Below are 21,302 nucleotides of genomic sequence, written 5' to 3'. Positions count from 1 at the left end.
CTTTCTCTCTCTCTCCTTTTTTCTCCCTCTGTCCCTCTGACTATACGCCTTGCCCATCTTCTGGTTTCCCACCCCCCCGTCTTTCTCCCCGAACCTCCTGTCTCATGATCCTCTCATATCCCTTTTGCCAATCACCTGTCCAGCTCTTGGCTCCATTCCTCCTCCTCCTGTCTTCTCCTATCATTTTCGATCTCCCCCTCCCCCTCCCACTTTCAAATCTCTTACTAACTCTTCCTTCAGTTAGTCCTGACGAAGGGTATCGGCCTGAAACGTCGACTGTACCTCTTCCTAGAGATGCCGCCTGGCCTGCTGCGTTCACCAGCAACTTTAATGTGTGTTGCTTGAATTTCCAGCATCTGCAGAATTCCTGTTGTTTGCGTAATTAAAGGTCGGGACCGTGACAGTACCCCTCCCCCCACCAATGGAAGTCTCCAGGTGAACCACCAGGCTTGTCCGGATTGTCTCGATGGAAATCTCGGATGAGGGAAGGGTCCAAGATGAAGGAATGGGGAATCCAAGTGCGCTCCTCAGGACTATATCCCTCCCAATCAACCAGGTACTGGAGACCCCTGCCTCGTCGGCACACATCCAGTATTCGCCGGACAGTGTAAGTTGGGTAGTGTCAATGATCTGGGCGGGTGGAGGAGGTTCAGCAGGAGGGCACGAAGGGCTGACAGACACAGGTTTCAGTTGGGAGACGTGGAATGAATGTGCATGGATCTGGGCAGTTTGAGTTTGACCACCGAGGGGTTAATGATGCTCTCAATTTCGAATGGTCCGAGGTAATGAGGGGCGAGTTTCTTGGGTTCATTCTTGAGGGGGATGTCTTTTGAAGGGAGCCAAACCTTCTGACCAGGCCGATAGTTGGGCCCAGGAATTCGATAGAGATCGGCAGCCCTCCAGTTGCGGTCAGCTGAGTGGAGCAGGACCGTGCGTGCACCCTTCCAGATATTGTGGCACCAGCGTAGATGGGCCTGAACTGAAGGCACAGCAATGTCATCTTCATGGGCAGGAAACAGAGGGGGTTGATAGTTGAGGGAGCATTCAAAGGGAGACATTCTGGTGGCGGTGCTGAGCAGGGATTGTGGGCGTACTCCACCCAAGTGAGATGGGTGCCCCAAGATGACGGGTTGTTGGCGGACATGCAGCGCAGTGCTGCTTCCAAATCCTGGTTTGTTCGTTCCATTTGACCGTTAGTCTGTGGATGGAAACCAGAAGACAGACTTACTGAGGCTCCAAGGGCTTGACAGAAGGATCTCCAGACTTGAGAGATGAATTGGAGGCCCTGGTCAGAAACAATGTCAGAGGGAATTCTATGAAGGCAGAAGACGTGTTGGACAAGGAGGTTGGCTGTTTCATGGGCTGCAGGGAGTTTGGGAAGGGCTATGAAGTGCACGGCTTTGGAGAAACAGTCCACCACGGTGAGTACAGCAGTGTTACCATGTGAAGGGAGTAGTCCAGTAACAAAATCCAGAGCAATGTGGGACCAAGGGCGACTAGGGACAGGTAGGGGATGAAGTAACCTAGCAGGTGGTCGATGGAAGGCTTTTCCGCGGGCACACACGGAACAGGCAGAGACGAGGGAGCGAGTGTCAGCATCCATGGTGGGCCACCAGAAATGTCTTTTCAGAAGACCATAAGACAAAGGAGCAGAAGTTGGCCATTCGGCCCATCGAGTCTGCTCCACCATTTTATCATGAGCTGATCCATTCTCCTATTTAGTCCCACTCCCCCACCTTCTCACCGTAACCTTTGATGCCCTGGCTACTCAGATACCTATCAATCTCTGCCTTAAATATACCCAATGACTTGGCCTCCACTGCAGCCCGTGGCAACAAATTCCATAAATTCACCACCCTCTGGCTAAAAAAATTTCTTCACATCTCTGTTCTGAATGGGCACCCTTCAATCCTTAAGTCATGCCATCTTGTTCTAGACTCCCCCATCATGGGAAACAACTTTGCCACATCCACTCTGTCCATGCCTTTCAACATTTGAAATGTTTCTATGAGGTTTCCCCTCATTCTTCTAAACGCCAAGGAATACAGTCCAAGAGCGGACAAACGTTCCTCATATGTTAACCCTCTCATTCCTGGAATCATTCTAGTGAATCTTCTCTATACCCTCTCCAACGTCAGCACATCCTTTCTTAAATAAGGAGACCAAAACTGCCCACAGTACTCCAAGTGAGGTCTCACCAGCACCTTATAGAGCCTCAACATCACATCCCTGCTCCTATACTCTATTCCTCTAGAAATGAATGCCAACATTGCATTCGCCTTTTTCACTACCGACTCAACCTGGAGGTTAATCTTAAGGGTATCCTGTACGAGGACGCCCAAGTCCCATTGCATCTCAGAACTTTGAATTCTCTCCCCATTTAAATAATAGTCTGCCCGTTTATTTCTTCTGCCAAAGTGCATAACCATACACTTTCCAACATTGTATTTCATTTGCCACTTCTTTGCCCATTCTTCCAATCTATCCAAGTCTTTCTGCAGACTCTCCATTTCCTCAGCATTACCAGCCCCTCCACCTATCTTCGTATCATCAGCAAACTTAGCTACAAAGCCATCTATTTGGCCTGTCCCCTAAAACCTTCACTAATTTTTATAGATGCACAGTAGAAAGCATTCTTCTAGGGTGCATCACAACCTGTTATGGAAGTTGTCCTGTCCAAGACCGAAAGAAGCTGCAGATCTTGAACACGGCGCAGCACATCACACAAACCAATCTTCTGTCCGTGGATTCACTTTCACTGTCGGAGCAGTGCTGCCAGGATAATCAAGGACACAACCCACCCAGCCAACACACTTTTCGTCCCTCTTCCCTTGGGGAGAAGGCTCAGGAGCTTGAAGACTCATACAGCCAGATTTGGGAACAGCTTCTTTCCAACTGTGATAAGACTGCTGACCCAGATCTGGGCCGTACCCTCCAAATATCCGGACCTGCCTCTCAGTTTTTTTGCACTACCTTACTTTCCATTTTTCTATTTTCTATTTATGATTTATAATTTAGTTTTTAAATATTTACTAATTTTTACTTTTTTAAATATTTAATATTTGTAATCCAGGGAGTGGGAAGCACAGAATCAAATATCGCTGTGATGATTGTGCATTCTAGTATCAATTGTTTGGTGACAATAAAGTATGAAGTATAAAGTATCTATTCCATAATCCAAATCGTTGATGTACAACGTAAAAAGAAGCGGCCCCAACACGGACCCCTGTGGAACACCACTGGTAACCGTCAGCCAACCAGAATAGGATCCCTTTATTCCCGCTGGTTTCCTGCCAATCAGCCAACGCTCCATACACGTTTGTAACTTTCCCGTAATTCCATGGGCTCTTGTTAAGTAGCCTCGTGTGGCACCTTGTCAAAGGCCTTCTGAAAATCCAAATATACAACATCCACTGCATCTCCCTTGTCTAGCCTACTTGTAATTTCCTCAAAAAATTGTAATAGGTTTGTCAGGCAGGATTTTCCTTTAAGGAAACCACGCTGAGTTCTGCCTATCTTGTCATATACCACTAGGTACTCTGTAACCTCATCCTTGACAATCGACTGTCAAGCTAACAGGTCTATAATTTCCTTTTTGCTTCCTTGCCTCCTTCTTAAATAGTGGAGTGACATTTGCGATCTTCCAGTCCTCTGGAACCATGCCAGGATCTATCGACTTTTGAAAGATCATCGCTAATGCTTCCACAATCTCCACAGCTATTTCCTTCAGAACACGAGGGTGCATTCCATCTGGTCTGGGAGATTAATCTACCTTTAGACTATTCAGCTTCCTGAGTACTTTCTCTGCCATAATTGTGACTGCGCACACTTCTCTTCCCTGCCACTCTTGAGTGTCCGGTATACAGCTGATGTCTTCCTCAGTGAAGACTGATGCAAAATACTCGTTCAGTTCCTCCGCCATCTCCTTATCTCCCATTACAATTTCTCCAGCATCATTTTCTATCGGTCCTATATCTACTCTCACCTGTCTTTTACTCATTAGATACTTGAAAAAGCTTTTAGTAACCTCTTTGATATTATTTGCTAGCTTCCTTTCATAGTTAATCTTTTCCCTCTTAATGACCTTCTTAGTTTCCTTTTGTAAGCTTTTAAAAACTTCCCAATGCTCTGTCTTCCCACTAATTTTTGCTTCCTTGTATGCCCTCTCCTTTGCTTTAACTTTGGCTTTGACTTCTCTTGTCAGCCACGGTTGCATCCTTTTTCCATTCAAAAATTTCTTCTTTTTTGGAATATACCTGTCTTGCACCTTCCTCACTTCTCGCATAAACTCCAGCCATTGCTGCTCTGTCGTCCTTCCCGCCAGTGTCCCTTTCCAGTCAACTTTGGCCAGTTCCTCTCTCATGCCACTACAATTTCCTTTACTCCCAATCCAGTACAGCCGATCCCCTAATGGGCTCAACAACAAGCTATTCTGAAAAGCCATCTCGCAGACATTCTACAAATTCTCTCTCTGAGATCCAGTGCCGACCTGATTTGCCCAATCCACTCACATGTTAAAGTTCCCCACAATTATCATAACACTGCCCTTCTGACAAGCCTTTTCTATTTCCTGTTGTAATTTGTAGTCCACATCACTGCAGCTGTTTGGAGGCCTATATATAACTGCCATCAGGGTCCTTTTACCCCTTCGATTTCTTAGCTCAACCCATAAAGATTCTGCACCTTCCGATCCTATATCACCTCTTTCTAATGATTTAATATCATTTCTTACCAATAAGTCACACCTCCCCCTCTGCTTAGCTTCCTATCCTTCCAATACACCGTGTATCCTTGGATGTTCAGCTCCCAGAGACATGCATCCTTTAGCCAGCGTGCATTTAAGTATAACACCTTAAGACCAGTATTTGGTACTTTTCGCTTTGATTTCACTGCAACTTTATTGCACTGCAACTCGTCCCAATGGCTGCAAATTTGCCCCATCACCTGCCCATCTTTCCTGACATCTTTACTGCTCAATATCTTAGATTTATTTCTGTTTTCACCTTCCTCCGCTCTATCATTCCGGTTCCCATCCCCCTGCCAAATTAGTTTAAATCCTCCCTAATAGCTCTATTAAACCTTCCCGCCAGGACATTGGTCCCCTTCAGGTTCAGGTGTAACCTGTCTATTTTGAACAGGTCATACTTCCCCCAGAAGAGATCCCAATGATCCAAGAATCTGAAGCCCTGCCCCCTGCTCCAGTCTCAGCCACGCATTCATCTGCCTGATCCTACTGTTCTTGCCCTCGCTAGCACATGGCACAGGTAGCAATCTCAAGATTACTACCCTGGAGGTCCTGCTTCTCAGCTTCCTTCCTAACTCCCAGAAATCTCTCTTCAAGACCTCCTCCCTTATCCTATCTATGTCATTGGTATCAACATGTACCAAGACAACTGGCTGCTCGCCCTCCTCCCTTCAGAATAGTCTGGACCCGATCCGAGACATCCTGTATCCTGGCACCTGGGAGGCAACACACCATGCGGGTATCTCTTATCAGGCTCGCAGAATCTCCTGTCCATTCCCCTGACTATGGAATCCCCTATGACTACTGCATTCCTCTTCTCCCTCCTTCCCTCCTGCACAACAGCGCCAGGCTCAGTGACAGAGACCCGGTCACTATGGGCGTCCCCTGTCAGGTCATCCCCCTCAACAGCATCCAGAACAAGATGCGGAGGGGGACAGCCACAGGTGTGCTCTCCACTCTCCGGGCATTTTCCTTCCCTCTCCTGACAGTCACCCAATTTTCTGACCCCTGTAGCCTAGGGATGATTACCTCCCTGTAGTTCCTGTTTATCACCTCTTCACTTTCCCTGATAAGCAGTAGGTCCTCAAGCTGCAGCTCCAGATCCCTAACACGGTCTCTGAGGAGCTGCATCTCGGTGCACCTGGCGCAGATGTGGCCATCAGGGAGGCTGGAGGTCTTGCAGGATTCCCACATCTGACACCCTGAACATAGCACTAACCCTGCAGGCATGCTAGCTAATTCTACAGGAATGAAACAGGAAAAATAATAAGTCTACTCACCCACTTACCTTGCCAAACAGATGAACTTTTTAAACTGTTAGTTCGTACCGTTAGCTGTGTGAGCCCTGCTGATCCTGTCTGTCCGGGCTGATTCGCCAAGGGGAGTGGGGGAACAAAGAGTTGGTTCCTCGCTCTTTCCTCTTCCCGTCACCGCCGAAGCCCGTTGAAGCCAAAGCCCTACACTCTGCTACCACTCACTGCGCTGCCCGCTCCGACAGCTGCCCGCTGTATAGGGTGGTCCCCTTTTTAAACGCTCCACTCTGTCCTGTTACATCACGCGCCTGTGCAGTCTCCTTCTTCTTGCACTCGAAGAAGTTTTTTAAAAAACTGCCTTACTTCAGAATTTCAGCTCCCACACCACTCTGTTATCCCGATCCAAAAGAAGGGACAGAGTTCGATCGATTCCGGGATGGCAGGCGAAACGAGAACTATGCCCCCACTGGAGAACCTGAGACCAAACAGAGACAAGCACGAAGAAGTGATTGGGGGGTCCATTGCCTGGGTCAGATTGGGTCCGTTGGGCCTTTTTGACTATGGATTCGATCTCGCAAGTGAGGGCAGCCACAACACAGGATGGTATCAGGGTTGGGAAGGCTCTCCTCGGAAACATATTGACGAGAGATAACATCTGGCTTCCCATTCTTGGAACCAGGAGGATAGGTGAGGGTGAATTTGAAACAGCCAAAAAATAATGCCCATCGGGCTTGGCGGGAATTAAGGTGTCCAGCGGTTTGGATGTATGCCAGGCTCTTAAGGTCTGTCCAGACAATGAAGGGATGTTCAACTCCCTCCAGCCAGTGCCTCCACTCCTCCAAGGCGAGTTTGATGGCCAGCAACTCCCGGTTCCTAACATCGTTCCATTTGGCGGGGGATAGACGGCGAGAGAAGGCGGCGCAGGGATGGAGTTTTTGGTCTGTGCCGGAGCGTTGGGAGAGGACCTCTCCCACCCCAAAGTTGGAGGCGTCAAGTTCCACATTGAATTGGCAAGAGGGGTCAGGTTGGACCAGGGTGGGAGCGGGGGTGAAACGCCTCTTCAGCTCCGAGAAGGCTGAGTCCGTTCCGGCGTCCAGTGATAAAGGGTCGCAGGAGAGGTGAGTTGAGTAAGGAGCGCTGCCACCCGGCTGTAATCCCTGCTGAAGCGACAGTAGAAGTTTGCAAACCCCAGAAATCGCTGACGTTGCTTGAGCGTAGTGGGTTTTGGCCACTGTGCCACCGCCGGGATCTTTTCGGGATCCACCCTCACTTGCCCGCTCTCAATGAAGTACCCCTGGAAACTTACAGAATGGGCATGGAACTTGCACTTCTCTGCCTTAACGAATAGTTTGTTCTCCAAAAGCCTCTGAAGAAAGGACCTGATGGATATCGACGCAGGCTGGGAGACCGCTTTGCTGACACCTACGCTCTGTCTGCCAGAGAAAGCAGGATCTCCCAGTGGCCACAAATTTTAATTCCACATCCCAGTCCCATTCTGATATGTCTATCCACGGCCTCCTCCACTGTAAAGATGAAGCTACACTCAGGTTGGAGGAACAACACCTTATATTCCGTCTGGGTAGCCTCTGACCTGATGGCATGAATATTGACTTCTCTAACTTCCGCGAATGCCCCACCTCCCCCTCGTACTCCATCCGTTATTTATTTTTATACACACATTCTTTCTCTCACTCTCCTTTTTCTCCCTCTGTCCCTCTGACTATGCCCCTTGCCCATCCTTTGGGTTCCCCCCCCCTTGTCTTTCTCCCTGGGCCTCCTGTCCCATGATCCTCTCATATCTCCTTTGCCAATCACCTGTCCAGCTCTTGGCTCCATTCCTCCCCCTCCTGTCTTCTCCTATCATTTTGGATCTCCCCCTCCCCCTCCCACTTTCAAATCTCTTACTAGCTCTTCTTTCAGTTAGTCCTGACGAAGGGTCTCGGCCTGAAACGTCGACTGTACCTCTTCCTAGAGATGCTGCTTGGCCTGCTGCACTCACCAGCAACTTTGATGTGTGTTGCTTGAATTTCCAGCATCTGCAGAATTCCTGGTGTTTACCTGATGGATATGGTGGGTGTGTTCCTGAAGACTATGGGAGAAGATTAAGATCCCTAAGGACATTGTTTACCAGGGCTTGGAAGACGGCGGAGACATTGGTGAGACCGAATGGCATGACCAGATATTTGAAATGACCGGGGGGGGGGGGGCGGTGTTAAAAGCTGTTTTCCATTCATCTCCCTCCCGTAACCTGACCAGGTGATAGGCATTCCGCAGGTCCAACTTAGAGAAAATTGTGGCTCCGTGAAGGGGCTCGAAAGCAGAGTTGATAAGGGGCAGGGGATACTTATTCTTTGTGGTGATGTTGTTCAGGCCACGGTAGTCAATGCGGGGGTGCAGTGAGCCGTCTCTTTTCCCCACAAAGAAGAAACCTGCACCTACAGGAGAAGATGAGGGTCGGATAATGCCAGTGGTGAGAGACTCATTTAGGTAAGCCTCCATTGCTTCCCTTTCTGGTTGGGACAGGTTGTACAGCCGACTGGTGGGTAGAGAGGCTCCGGGGAGAAGGTCAATAGTGCAATCGTAAGGGCGATGTGGAGGCAAGGAAAGAGCCCATTGCTTGCTAAACATTTCTCCCAGATCGTGATACTCTAATGGAACCTTGGATAAGCCGGAGGGTTCAGAAGCAGACGAGGTCGCAGTGACCTTCACCGGGGAAAGGACTGATTGTAGACAAGTGGAATGGCAGAGTGAACTCCAGCTGACTATCTCCCAGTGGACCAGTCAATGTGGGGGTTATGACGGCTTAACCAGGGGTAACCAAGAAATAGAGGGGCTTGAGGAGAGGAAATTAAATTGAATCGTACCTGTTCCCGATGGTTTCCGGAGAGAAGGAGAGGCAGGGGTTCTGTGCAGTGTGTGACTCAGGCCAGTAGTCGACTGTCCAGTGCTCAGGCTTCCCCAGGGGGTACTCAGTGGCTTAGCATTCTTTGGCAAGGGCTTAGTAAGAGGGTGGGTACTATCTGCAAAGTTGTTTTTTTTTCTGCAAAACTTCCGATAGTACCCCACCATCTCCAAGAACCTTCTCAGGGCTCTCTTGTCTGTCGGGGTGGGGACTTCAGAGATAGCCCGCACCTTAGCCTGCATCGGAGCCAGCTGCCCCTGTCCTGCCACAAATCCCAGATAAGTGACCTTCGCGTGGCCGAACTCACTTTTTGTGAGGTTCACTGTCAGGCTGGCTTCAGACAGCCATTTAAACAGCTCCTCTACTGCCATAATGTGCTCCTCCCACGTGTCATTCCAGACCACTACATCGCCAATATACACTTCTGTGTTCTTTAGCCCGTTTGTCACTGAATTAATCATCCTATAGGGATGTTGCTCACTAGGCTGACCTGATGTGACAACAGCTCCATGTCCCAGCTCTTTGCGTCGCCTCGGGACATCTGAAGCTATGTGGGCATGCTGTTTAATTAGCTCTCTTAGCGGTTCGCTTTGTTCGGGGATTAAGGGAGAGAACTCAACAGCAAAGTCGGTCAACACAATAGAGTTCTCCCATCTGGTCACCACCACACTTACCTTTTCAAAATGGGTTTTCCCGAGGGGGGCGTCACGTGATGACGTGGGATTGAGACGTGTAAATCCAGCTCTCCCGCAACAAATCAGTAAAGTACCGTTTAAATAAAACAAAGTTGGTAAATATTTTCTGAAAACTATTTATAAACTTTGTAAGATTACTTTACGATATGCCTCCTAAACTGCAACAAAAGAAGTCTGATGTTGCGAAACAGCCGCGAGACGGGAAGAAAAAAGGGCCTACTGCAACGATGGAGCCTTGGACTCAGGTTGGATCTCCTTCGGTAGAACAGGGAGCAATGGCGGTGGCAACGGTTTCTCCAAAGAAGACACCGGAAATGCGCATGCGCAAAGAAGAGCGCATGCGCAAATCGACACAACGCAAACTACAAGAACCAACACCCACTGCAATTGAAAATGACTCAGAGTCAGAACTGGATTCTGCAGAGAACACAGATGAAGAAGAGGAGGAAGAATTGGAAGCGAGTGGGAGTAAAGGAGATGATAGAGACATACGAGAGGCTATATTGCAATCAACGGCTGAATTAAGAAAAGTAAGAGAAGAGCTTAGAGATACGAAGAGGTGCTATAATAAAGTTATGGAAAGACAGGACAAAATGGAAAAGAAGCTTCAGAAGATGGAAAGAGAAATGGGGCTTATGAATGATAGAGTGGAAAAAACAGAAAATGATTTGCTTGTCTGGAACTCGGAAAGAAACCGACTCTTGGAGAAAGTGGACATGTTGGAAAATTTCAGTAGACGTAATAATATTAAAATTGTTGGTCTTACAGAAGGTATGGAGGGAGAAAAGCCAATAGAATTTTTTCAAAGATGGATCCCGGATGTTTTGCAAATGGGAGAGGAGGTTCGACCAATTGAAATTGAGCGGGCACATAGAGCTCTAAGACCAAAACCAAAAGATGACCAATATCCATGATCGATTTTAATAAAATTCTTAAGATTTCAAGACAAGGAAAGGATTCTACAGGCAGCTGCTCGAGCTGCCAAAGATAGAAAAGGGCCATTGATAATTAAAGGGAGCAAAGTTTTTTTCTACCCTGATATAAGTTACGAACTTTTGAAGATATATGGAGAAGAATCAATCCTAAAGAAAGAGACTATTCGTTCTATTCCCATAGACATAAAACTTACTCAAGGATAGATTTTTTTTCTATTATCAATGCATATTCAACACAGAGTGAAAAATATGGAATATAAAGCAAGAATATTATCAGATCATTCTCCTTTATTAATGACAATAATAATGGCTGATAAGGAAGAAGTGGCTTATAGATGGAGATTTAATTCAACATTATTAAAACGTCAAGATTTTTGTGATTTTATGAAAAAGCAGATTCAATTTTTTTTGGATACAAATTTTCATTCAGTGGAGGATAAATTTATATTATGGGATGCGATGAAAGCATAGCTTAGGGGCCAGATAATAAGTTATACGTCTAAAATTTAAGAAAGAATATATGGCAGAACTAGATCAATTGGAAAAAGATTACAAGAATAGAAAAAGAATCTCAAAGATATATGTCAGAAGAAAAACGAAGACAACTTGTCAATAAGAAGTTACAATATAATACGCTTCAGACATATAGAACGGAAAAAGCAATTATAAGAACTAAACAAAGGTATTATGAGTTAGGTGAGAGAGCACATAAAATTCTTGCCTGGCAGTTGAAAACAGAACAAGCTTCCAAAACAATAAATGCAATTAGAACAAGGGCAAATAAAATGTCTTATAAACCTCTTGAAATAAATGAAACCTTTAAAAATTTTTATTCTGAATTATATCAATCAGAATCCCAAAATGATGTTAATGAGATAGAAAGGTTTTTATCACAAGTTTCTCTTCCAAAATTGAATTTGGTAGAACAGAGGGGATTAGATATGCCTTTTACATTAAAAGAAGTTGAAGAAGCTTTAGGATCACTCCAAAGTAATAAATCTCCAGGAGAAGATGGTTTTCCACCTGAATTTTATAAAATATTTAAAGATTTATTATTTCCTCTTTTTATGGAACTAATACGTCAAGCAGAAAAAATACATAAACTTCCAGAATCTTTTTCAACAGCGATTGTAATAGTATTGCCAAAAAAGGACAGAGATCCTATGAAACCAACATCATACAGGCCTATTTCTTTATTGAATACGGATTATAAAATAATAGCAAAAATTTTATCGAATAGATTATCTAAATATTTACCAAAATTAATACATATGGATCAAACAGGATTTATTAAAAATAGACAATTGGCAGATAATGTAACTCAGCTACTCAGTATAATTCATTTGGCACAAAAAAGGGATGAGAAGAGTATAGTAGTAGCTTTGGATGCAGAAAAAGCATTTGATAGATTAGAATGGGATTTTTTATTTAAAGTATTAGAAAAATATGGGTTAGGAACATCTTTTATAAATTGGATTAAAACTTTAAATTCTAACCCTAAAGCTAAAGTAGTGACAAACTCTCAAATTTCAACACCATTCCAGTTAAAAAGGTCAACTAGACAAGGTTGTCCACTATCACCTGCTTTATTTGTATTGGCGATAGAGCCATTAGCAGAACTAATTAGAATTGATCCAGATATTATGGGTTTTAGAGTTAACCAAGAGGAATATAAAATTTATCTTTTTGCCGATGATGTTTTGATCTATTTAACGAACCCACAACATTCGTTACATAAATTATCTTCTAGATTGGATGAGTATGGGAAGGTATCAGGTTACAAAATAAATTGGGATAAAAGTGAAATTTTACCTCTTACTAAAGGAGACTATAGTCATTGTCGATTAGTAACCCAATTTAGATGGCCGGTAAATGGTATAAAATATTTAGGTATAAGACTTGATAATGATCTAAAGAATTTATATAAATTTAATTATTTACCACTATTGAAAAAAATTCAAGAAGATCTTGACAAATGGATGATACTACCAATAACATTAGTAGGTAGAATCAATGTTGTAAAAATGAATATATTTCCTAGATTACAGTATTTGTTTCAAACATTACCAATACAATTGCCACAGAAATTTTTTCAAGAGTTAAATAAATGTGTGAGAAAATTTCTTTGGAAAGGTAAAATGTCAAGAATATCATTGGAAAAACTGACATGTAAATTTGGGTTAGGAGGGTTACAACTTCCAAACTTTAAAAACTACTATAAAGCAAATCAACTTAGATTTATTGCATCTTTTTTCGATGATCAAAAACCAGCATGGATTAAAATAGAACTAGACAAGATAGGAGAAAATAAACCTGAAGATTTTATATATAAATGGGAATCTAAATGGATACGGGAAAAGAAAGAATCTCGTATATTAACACATTTGATTGATCTATGGAATAAGATAAATGTTGATTATGAAACACAGAATTCTCTATTAGCAAGGAGAACTTTGTTCCAAAACAGACTTATTCCTTTTACAATGGACAATCAACTTTTATATAATTGGTACCAAAAAGGGATTAAATTTATAGGAGATTGTTTTGAGCGAGGTATATTGTTGTCATTTGAACAATTAAAGGATAAATATAAAATATCTAATAATACTTTCATTTGTTACTTTCAATTAAGGGCTTACTTAATAGGTAAGCTGGGTCAAACAATGTTTTTGCCAAAGCCTAATGAAATTGAAATTTTAATTCAAAAAGGGAAAATTAAAAAATGTATTTCTTGTATGTATAATTTGATTCAAGAACAGACAATTAAACAAGGAACCCATAAGTCAAAGCAAAAATGGAAATCAGATCTGAATATTAATATTGATGAAACAAATTGATCAAGACTTTGTCTTGACAGTATGACAAATACAATAAGTGTTCGACTTAGATTAGTACAATATAATTTTTTACACCAATTATATATTACACCACAAAAAATAAATAGATTAAATTCAAATCTATCTGATAAATGTTTTCGGTGTAATCAAGAAATTGGTACTTTTTTACATTCTACTTGATCTTGTTTTAAAATTCAACCCTTTTGGATAAATTTAAGAGTCTTATTGGAACAAATTACTGGAATTGAACTTCCACATAGCCCTGTATTGTTTCTATTAGGTGATATTGAAGGGATAAAACCGAAACTTAAATTGAATAAATATCAGAAAGAATTTATAAAAATTGCATTGGCAGTAACTAAGAAGACTATAGCAGTTCCTTGGAAATCTGATTCGTATTTAAGTATGGATTGTTGGAATAATGAAATGGCTAGTTCTATTCCACTTGAAAAAATTACTTATAATTTAAGACATAAATATGTAACATTTTTGAATATTTGGCGCCCTTATTTACAAAAGATAGGATGGCATATTTAAGTGCTCCGATAAAGATTTTGGTTACTTGGGGAAAGTAACGAATAATTATACTAAATTTATTTTGAATCCCATGGAGCATGTGGAAACCTTCCAATACCCAGGCGGCTCTTTTTTTTCTCTTTCTTTCTTTTTAGGTAGGACTATATATGGGGGGGGAGGGGGGGTGGGTAGATTTTATCTTTTCATGTATTCTTTTTGAAAATTTAATTAAAATTATATTTTAAAAAATGGGTTTTCCCCTTATCAGGTGGCACCCTAGCCTCATTAATTTTCATGATATCACCAGCTGGATCTGTTTTCTGATCGTGGTGAGCTTCTAACATGTTAATCGCCTCTAACTGTGTTAACTCACGTCTACAATAGTCAGTTACATCCTTCCTCCTGTGCAGCCAGTAAAACTCTTTCATGATTCCGCCGACTGCTTTCCTCCCCCCAAAATGTCCACCGAGGAGTATCTTGTGGGCCAGGTTAAGAATCTCATTCCCATAAATTTTTGGCACCATCCCCCATTCCTCATCTGCGGGCACGATACTTGGTCTCCCTTTCTTCCTTAGCACTCCCTCCTCCACACAATAGCCTACTGGCTCCCTTTTTAATTCTGCTTCAGAGAGAGCTGTCCCCGCCGAAACCATCAGCTCCTCGTCTCGCTCCTGTGTCTGTACAGAGTCCTTCCTTGCTAATGCTGAGTCAGCCTCAACAACTTCACTTTCTCTTGTTTCACTACGCGCCTTCTTTTCACTTTCTACCTCCCCCTGGTACAAGGCTGGTAGAAACGTCTCAGCTAAATTTACTTCGGCAGCCTTTCTGGACACACACCAAGTCACTGCGCAAACGGGATAAACCTGTGAGTCCATGGGCGGGGCCTCAATGCTGGCAGGCTGGCCTGTCAGTTTTACTGCTGAGAACACATTTCCACCGGCGAGGTCATTACCGAGTAAGACTTCTACACCTTTCATCGGTAGTTCAGGCCTCACCCCGATCGTGACCGGTCCAGAGACCAAGTTGCTTTTTAGGTGTATCTGGTGCAGAGGTACTGCCTCAGTCCCTTTCCCAATGCCTTTTATGACCCTGACTTTCCCAGTCTCGGTCTCTGAACTAAAGTCTAACACACCCTTTAATATCAATGACTGACACGCTCCCGGGTCTCTCCAGATCCACACTGGAACTGGATTTAACCCCTCCTTCACCGACACCAATCCGGTCGAGATAAACCTCTCGCGCCCTTCCTGAACGTTGTTAGCCCTCTCCTCTCCTAGCGGTTTGCTTACCAGCTCAATACAGCCAGTCGGAAACGCCGCCTTTCCCTTTCCCGTCTCCTTCTTTGGGGCAAAGCACCTGGACGCAAAGTGTCCCACTTTCCCACAATTATAACATACGACCCCAGGAGACTTTCTACCAAACTGCTCCCGGTCTACCTTATCCTTCTCACTAGTCCCCGGCTTACTTTCTGACTTTTCTGGCGGACTCCCCCCGCCATCCTGACTACCCTTCTGGTAGCCTTTACTCGGGGCAAACTTCGTTTTATGTGTCAACGCGTACTCATCCACTAACTTAGCAGTTGCGGCTAAAGTGTCTGCCTCTTTCTCATCTAGGTAGGGTCTCATACCTTCAGGGACACAACCTTTAAACTGCTCAATCAGGATTAGCTGTAGCAGTCTGTCATAATCCCCATTGACCCCTTTCGAGGCGCACCAACGCTCACAATATGTCTGCATCTCACGGGCAAACTCTAAATATGTGCAGTCCCACTGCTTCCTCGCATTCCGGAACCTCTGCCGGTATGCCTCCGGGACCAACTCATAAATCCTGAGGATGGCCTCTCTCACCACCTCATACCTCTGGGCATCTTCTGCGGACAAAGCCTAGTAAGCTTGTTGGGCTTTTCCTTTAAGTACACTCTGAAGCAAAACAGCCCACTTATCCCTCGGCCAGTCCTGACTTGCAGCAACTTTTTCGAAATGGAGAAAGTACTGATCCACATCGGTATCGTCAAATGGGGGAACCAGCCTAACCTCCTGGGTTGCCCTGAACCCTTCACCTTGGTTCAGCATGGGCCCCTGTTCTGCCCTTATTTTTAACCTCTCCAGCTGGAATTCCCTTTCCCTCTGTTTCTCTTCTCACTCCAACTGCCTCTCTCTCTCTTCTCATTGTCGTTCTAACTGTTTCTCTTCGTGTTCTAGCTGCCGTACCCGGAACTCGTGCTCGAGTCTCAATTTTTCAAACTGCACCTGTACTGCGTCTCCACCAGGTTTTCCAATAGATATCGCCTCCAGCTCCCCTTGGGGAAACACACCTTTAGACACATAATGCTCTATGATAGCTCTGTGTATCTCCTCTCTCCTTATTGTCGACTTCCCCTTAAGATTCAACCGTTTGGCCACAGCTGCCCATTCCGCTTTCCTGGCATCCTCTAATGCCTCCGAGGTCAGCGCCTTTAGAAATTCCTCAATCTCCATTTCTGCTGTTTGCCTTTTCTTTCTTTCGGGAATTTTAACCCAATCAATTTACCCCGTCTCAAATTTAGCGTTCAAAATCGCGGATGAGAACCTTACTTATGTTATGTACCCCGTAACTGGGTTGCCAAACCAGCAGAAATGGACCACTTAGTTGGAGTCTGGATTACTGGAACTAAGAAAGTTTTATTAAAGAAATAAGCAACACAGTACTCTAATCAAAAGGATATAAATGCAACAGTTTAGCAATGATAAAACACACATGTACACAGAACTAAGATAATGGGATCAATCAAGCTCTATCGCAGTCTAGGGGTAAATGATCAGTTTCAACTGACGCAAAGTTCAGTTCAATTTAGTTCAGTTCAGTTCGCAGTAATCGCTGTTGTGCCATTGGGGCAGGGAGAAGAGAGAGCGAAAGCGAATGAATATTCAAAACGGATTCCAAACAGACCTTCGATATTCCTCGCAGTTAGCTTTCGGGCGAGCCCTTTGTAATGTCTTCTGAGGTCACCGGCTGTGACCCCTCCGTTCCAGATATGATCGTTCTTCTGCGGTGAACCTGGCACCCAGGCAAGGGCGGACACACACACCAGGTTCCCGCCGACCCATACCTTTCCACCCTGTGCGTCTATGGCTGGTTCCGCGACCAAACCTCCAAACCTCCCACCAACTTGTGGGGGCACACCGCTTCCAGGGTCTCGTTACCTCGTGGAGTCATGTGTCTGTTGCCTTAGCGAACCTGTCCCTTTTTATTCCCCTGCTGGGGTATCGCCTGTCCATCAAACTTCAAACAGTTCAGGGTTCAAAGCCACCGGTCTCTGACAATACTCAGAACTGTGTCTCCTTTTCGTTAATCCCTCTCGTCTCTCATTAACATTTCTGAATGTTCCTCCATTGTCCTCTTATCGGCATCAATCTTCTGATAATTTGGTCTGTCGTCACAAGTACAATGAGTCCACCTGGTCACCGATCTGCGTGACGTGAGCAGACAGGGAACGGAGGTTCTCCATGACCTCCAGGAGGAGTTGGTGGTGCTGTCCCAGTAGGGAACCCTGGCTAGCAAGTGTTTGTTGAAGGGTATTCGTGTCTGCTGGGTCCATGGTGGCTAGGTCATTCTGTTGCAATGAACGAGGTGAACCCAAACGCAGGACACAGGCACGGAGATTGAGTTAGGATGCAGACGCGGACATGAGCACTGAACGGCAAACAGGAGGGAGTGCAGGAAAGCAGGAGGCAGGCAGAACTTATCTTGACATGGAGCGCAGAAAGGAAAGTGGCAGACAAAATTTTCTTGCCACAGAGAGACGGAGTTACACAGGTACACCTCAGAAATGGAGTCGAACTTAGAACACACAGTCCTAAGCAGCCAGGAAACATTAATTACCACACTGACAAAACTGACGATCTGGCAGCTAGTGGGTGCAAAATCGGGGTTTTTATGCTGCAGGTCTTGATGAAAACCAGGTGTGCTGGCATCAAAGGAAATTAGGAGAAAATGGGGAATTAACAGTCGGGACAGTGACAAAAGAAGGTGACAGTAACCTGCCTTAACATCAACCATTATGAAATGCTTTGAGCAGCTGGTCATCTCACCTAGTCCCTTAATATCAACTCCCTGAGCAAGGCAGCACAGCAGCGTCTCTACTTTCTAAGGAGATTGAGGAAAGCAAGGGTCTCCTGACCCGCTCTAAACTGCGTATTTACAAGAGCACCCTGACAGGTCGCTTCTCCATCTGGTATGGGAGTAATTGAGCAACGGAAGGGTGAACCAGTCGATGTGGGTGTCAGTGAGAGTGAGAGAGAGAGAGAGAGACAGAGACAGAGACAGAGACAGAGACAGACAGACCCTGGCAGATCACTCAGCATTCCGTGTGTGTGTGTGTGTGTCTCTGTCTGTCTGTCTGTCTGTGTGGGTGAGAGAAAGAGAGACCCTGGTAAAAAAAAGTGGTGGGGAGGGGGGAAAGACACTGTCCAATAACAACCTGTGCAGACGCAAAGTCTACAGCTTCTGTGGCTAAAACGTAGCTACTCAACAAATGTAATTGCACATCAAAACAAAGGCACAGAGGTGTGAATGGCTGCACTTTTCAGCTGGAAGCAGACGTTTCAGCTGGATGCGCCAGCCAGGGCGCGCAAAGTCGAAAGGCGTCTCTCGTCGTCGAGTGCAGGGACAGCCTTCAAGGGCCGAGCGGCCTGCTCCCACTCCCCCTGCAGACTTTTGTGTAGGCAGGACAGCGTGACCAGCCTCCCACGACCAGGAGAGCAGTGCAAGTTGAGCCAGCCTCTGAGACCGACTTGGGAGCCGGCCGAGCAAGCCGGCAGCCTTGACGTAGGCAGTGTGCCAGTGATGTAGGCGCCCATAAGTACGGCCCCCCTCCCAGATGATTGGTGGATCACTAGCAGCTTTACATATCCTCTGACAAGTTGCACTCATGACGGACCAGGTAGGCAACAGCTGTCCAGCACACCCACCCATCCCAGACAACCTAGGGGAGAGCTGCCAGCGGGCCAGGGCAGCAAGGTCTTTGCCAGGCCTCCTGCTTCAATCTAAACACCAGAGGCTAGGCAGGATGTAGCCGACTCAAGCGTATGCCTGCATCGCTTCTCGGCCTTTTGGCTCAGATCAAGTGTAGTTTCTATTCTTACCAGACCGGAAGACGGAGGAGAAGAGTTTGCGCTGACGCACGGGTGGATCCTAATGCTGATTGGCCTCCAATCTAACACCCCATACCAGCGACGACAGCAGTGAGGAAGAAGAAGATGGCAGCAGCGAGCAGTGCATCGGCTCGAGGCTCGAGGCTCGGGTATCAAGAACACTGTCAGGTTGACAGTGCGAGACCAGAACAGGGGCACTGGCTTCACCCGGGAGACCTTCATCCGGAAGGCCTTGATGGAATGCTGTGGATTTACGCCTGACGACATCTACTGCATCCAGGATTTCGCAGGTTTCTTCGATGTCACCTTCCGGCAGGCTGCAGGGTGGCAGAAGCTGTACCAGCAGCTTCAGCTGAAGGGGACAGAGGTGCCGCTGTCGCTGTTGAAAGCACAGGCCCTCTTTGCCACGGCTACCCAGCAGGAACGGACAATCACGGTGCACATGTTCAACCTGCACATGCCAGTGGTAGATGTCCTTACATTATTCGCTCGGTATGTGGAGAGCGTAGGAACACCAGCAGACGTGAAGGACGGACTGGGAATCTGGACCATCAAACGGCAGGTCAAGGTGAAGCTGAGGTTGGAATCCAACGGTGGCGTCATCCACCACCCCCTCCGTCTTCGCCATCGGAGGGAACCAAGGGTACATGGTGTACACGGGGCAACCCAGGCTGTGCTGAAACTACGGCAAGGCAGGGCACATCGCAGCCCAGTGCAGGGTGGTGATGTGCAAGTACTATAAAACCGAAGGCCACCTGACCAAAGACTGCACGCAGGCCAAGGCCTGCAACCTTTGCTGACATGCTGGCCACCTGTACAGAGCCTGCCCCAGGCGTGGGGGCATCTACGCACAGGCGACCAGGGGAGGTGCTGGCACTGAAAGGGCCCAGGCAGTTTCGGATGTACCCGCCAGCGCTGCAGACGAGGCACCCGACAGGACGGATAACGAAACCAGGGAGGAAGGTGCAACCACCCCAAGACCTGCCACCCCGCTGCAGACCCTCCAGGACCAGGCAAACGGCGAGCAGGAGTCCATGGAGCAGGGAAGAGCTGAGGTGGAAATGGAATGGAAGGTCGTGAAACGCAAAAAGACCCAAAAGGCATCGGCCAAGCGACAGAAGGCGGAGCAACGCAAGAAAAGGGCAGGGAACCACACAGCCTCTGGTACCCTGTCCTCTTCAGAGGAGGAAGGAGTTGGGGGAGGCCAGCAGCCCCGGCGGAAGAAGCGGCTGGCAGAACAGGCGAAGGGGAGGAGAGAGAGGGGAGAAAGTCTGCTGGCCACCCCCCCAGGTACAGGAGGCGGAGAGCAGCAGACACACACAGCTCCGGGAATCTGGGAGCAGAGCCACGGCCGGCACCCAGCAGCCTGAAGGGGAAGCAGCCCAGGAAGTCAACAAACCCCCGGGCCCAGAACCAGATCTACCACACCCGGGGGAGTACTACCAGCAGTACCTGAGCCCACAGGAGGTGGAAAACTTCACAAAGGCGGTGGGAAGGAAGGCTCAGGACTGGAAGGAAGAGGACGGAGAGCAGCCGAAATAAAGGACTTACAAAGCGGCAGACCTTAAATTGGCGTGCTTCAACGTGCAAAGTTTGAAGAGTACCAGGCGATGCGTCAGCACGCTCCAGTACCTGGGCACTGTAAAAGCCGACGTGACCTTCCTCCAGGAGTGCAGACTGCCACACCTCTGTAACTACCGGAGGTGGTCACGGTGGTGGAAAAGAGGTTTGTCGGTGTGGTCGGGGGGCAACGATTCTCGCGCTTCCGGCTGGGGATTCTGCGGCGGGGAGGCAACTTCTCAATCACCCAAGTTAAAGAGGTGGTTGCGGGGCGCCTCCTGGTAGCAGACGTCAAATACCGGGGCACTCCGCTCCGGCTGATCAACGTGTACGCCTCCCCCGTGTGGAGCGAGCGGCTGGTCGTCTTCGAGCAGCTCCCACAGCTGCTTGTGACGCTCCAGCCGGTCGTTCTGGCCGGAGAATTCAACTGCACCATTGATGCGGCTGGAGGACCCGGCAGCGCCGACGGCAGGCTGGACAGTACCTCCAGACTCCTGATGGAAACTGTAAAGACAGCCAAGCTGCGCGACGCCTGTGGCACCCCAACAGGTGGAGCACAGCCACAAGCCACCTGGACACGATCGGACGGCTCAGCCCGCACCCGGATCGACTTCCTCTTCCTGTTTGAGTCCCTCACAGTCAGGTCCACCGACGTCACGCTGGTGTTCTTCTCTGACCACTGCCTTCTGAGAGCCACCTAACACTTATGGGAGGACCAGAAGGCAGGC

At 46.7% G+C, this 21,302-nt stretch overlaps 1 protein-coding gene and 1 pseudogene across 7 annotated transcripts in view; both read left to right on the top strand.

Annotated features, from left to right (window-relative positions):
* Positions 1-21,302, top strand: part of LOC134353972 (zinc finger CCHC domain-containing protein 3-like) — a 233,661-nt gene that overhangs the window by 208,335 nt on the left and 4,024 nt on the right. The gene's annotated exons all lie outside the window — the stretch shown is intronic.
* LOC134354482 (U2 spliceosomal RNA) lies at positions 18,957-19,088 on the top strand (annotated as a pseudogene).

Source organism: Mobula hypostoma, chromosome 11 (genome assembly GCF_963921235.1).
Source record: "Mobula hypostoma chromosome 11, sMobHyp1.1, whole genome shotgun sequence".
Lineage (NCBI taxonomy): Eukaryota > Metazoa > Chordata > Chondrichthyes > Myliobatiformes > Myliobatidae > Mobula > Mobula hypostoma.
Note: the sequence above shows the minus strand (reverse complement) of the source record. Positions and strands in the feature narration are given on the sequence as shown.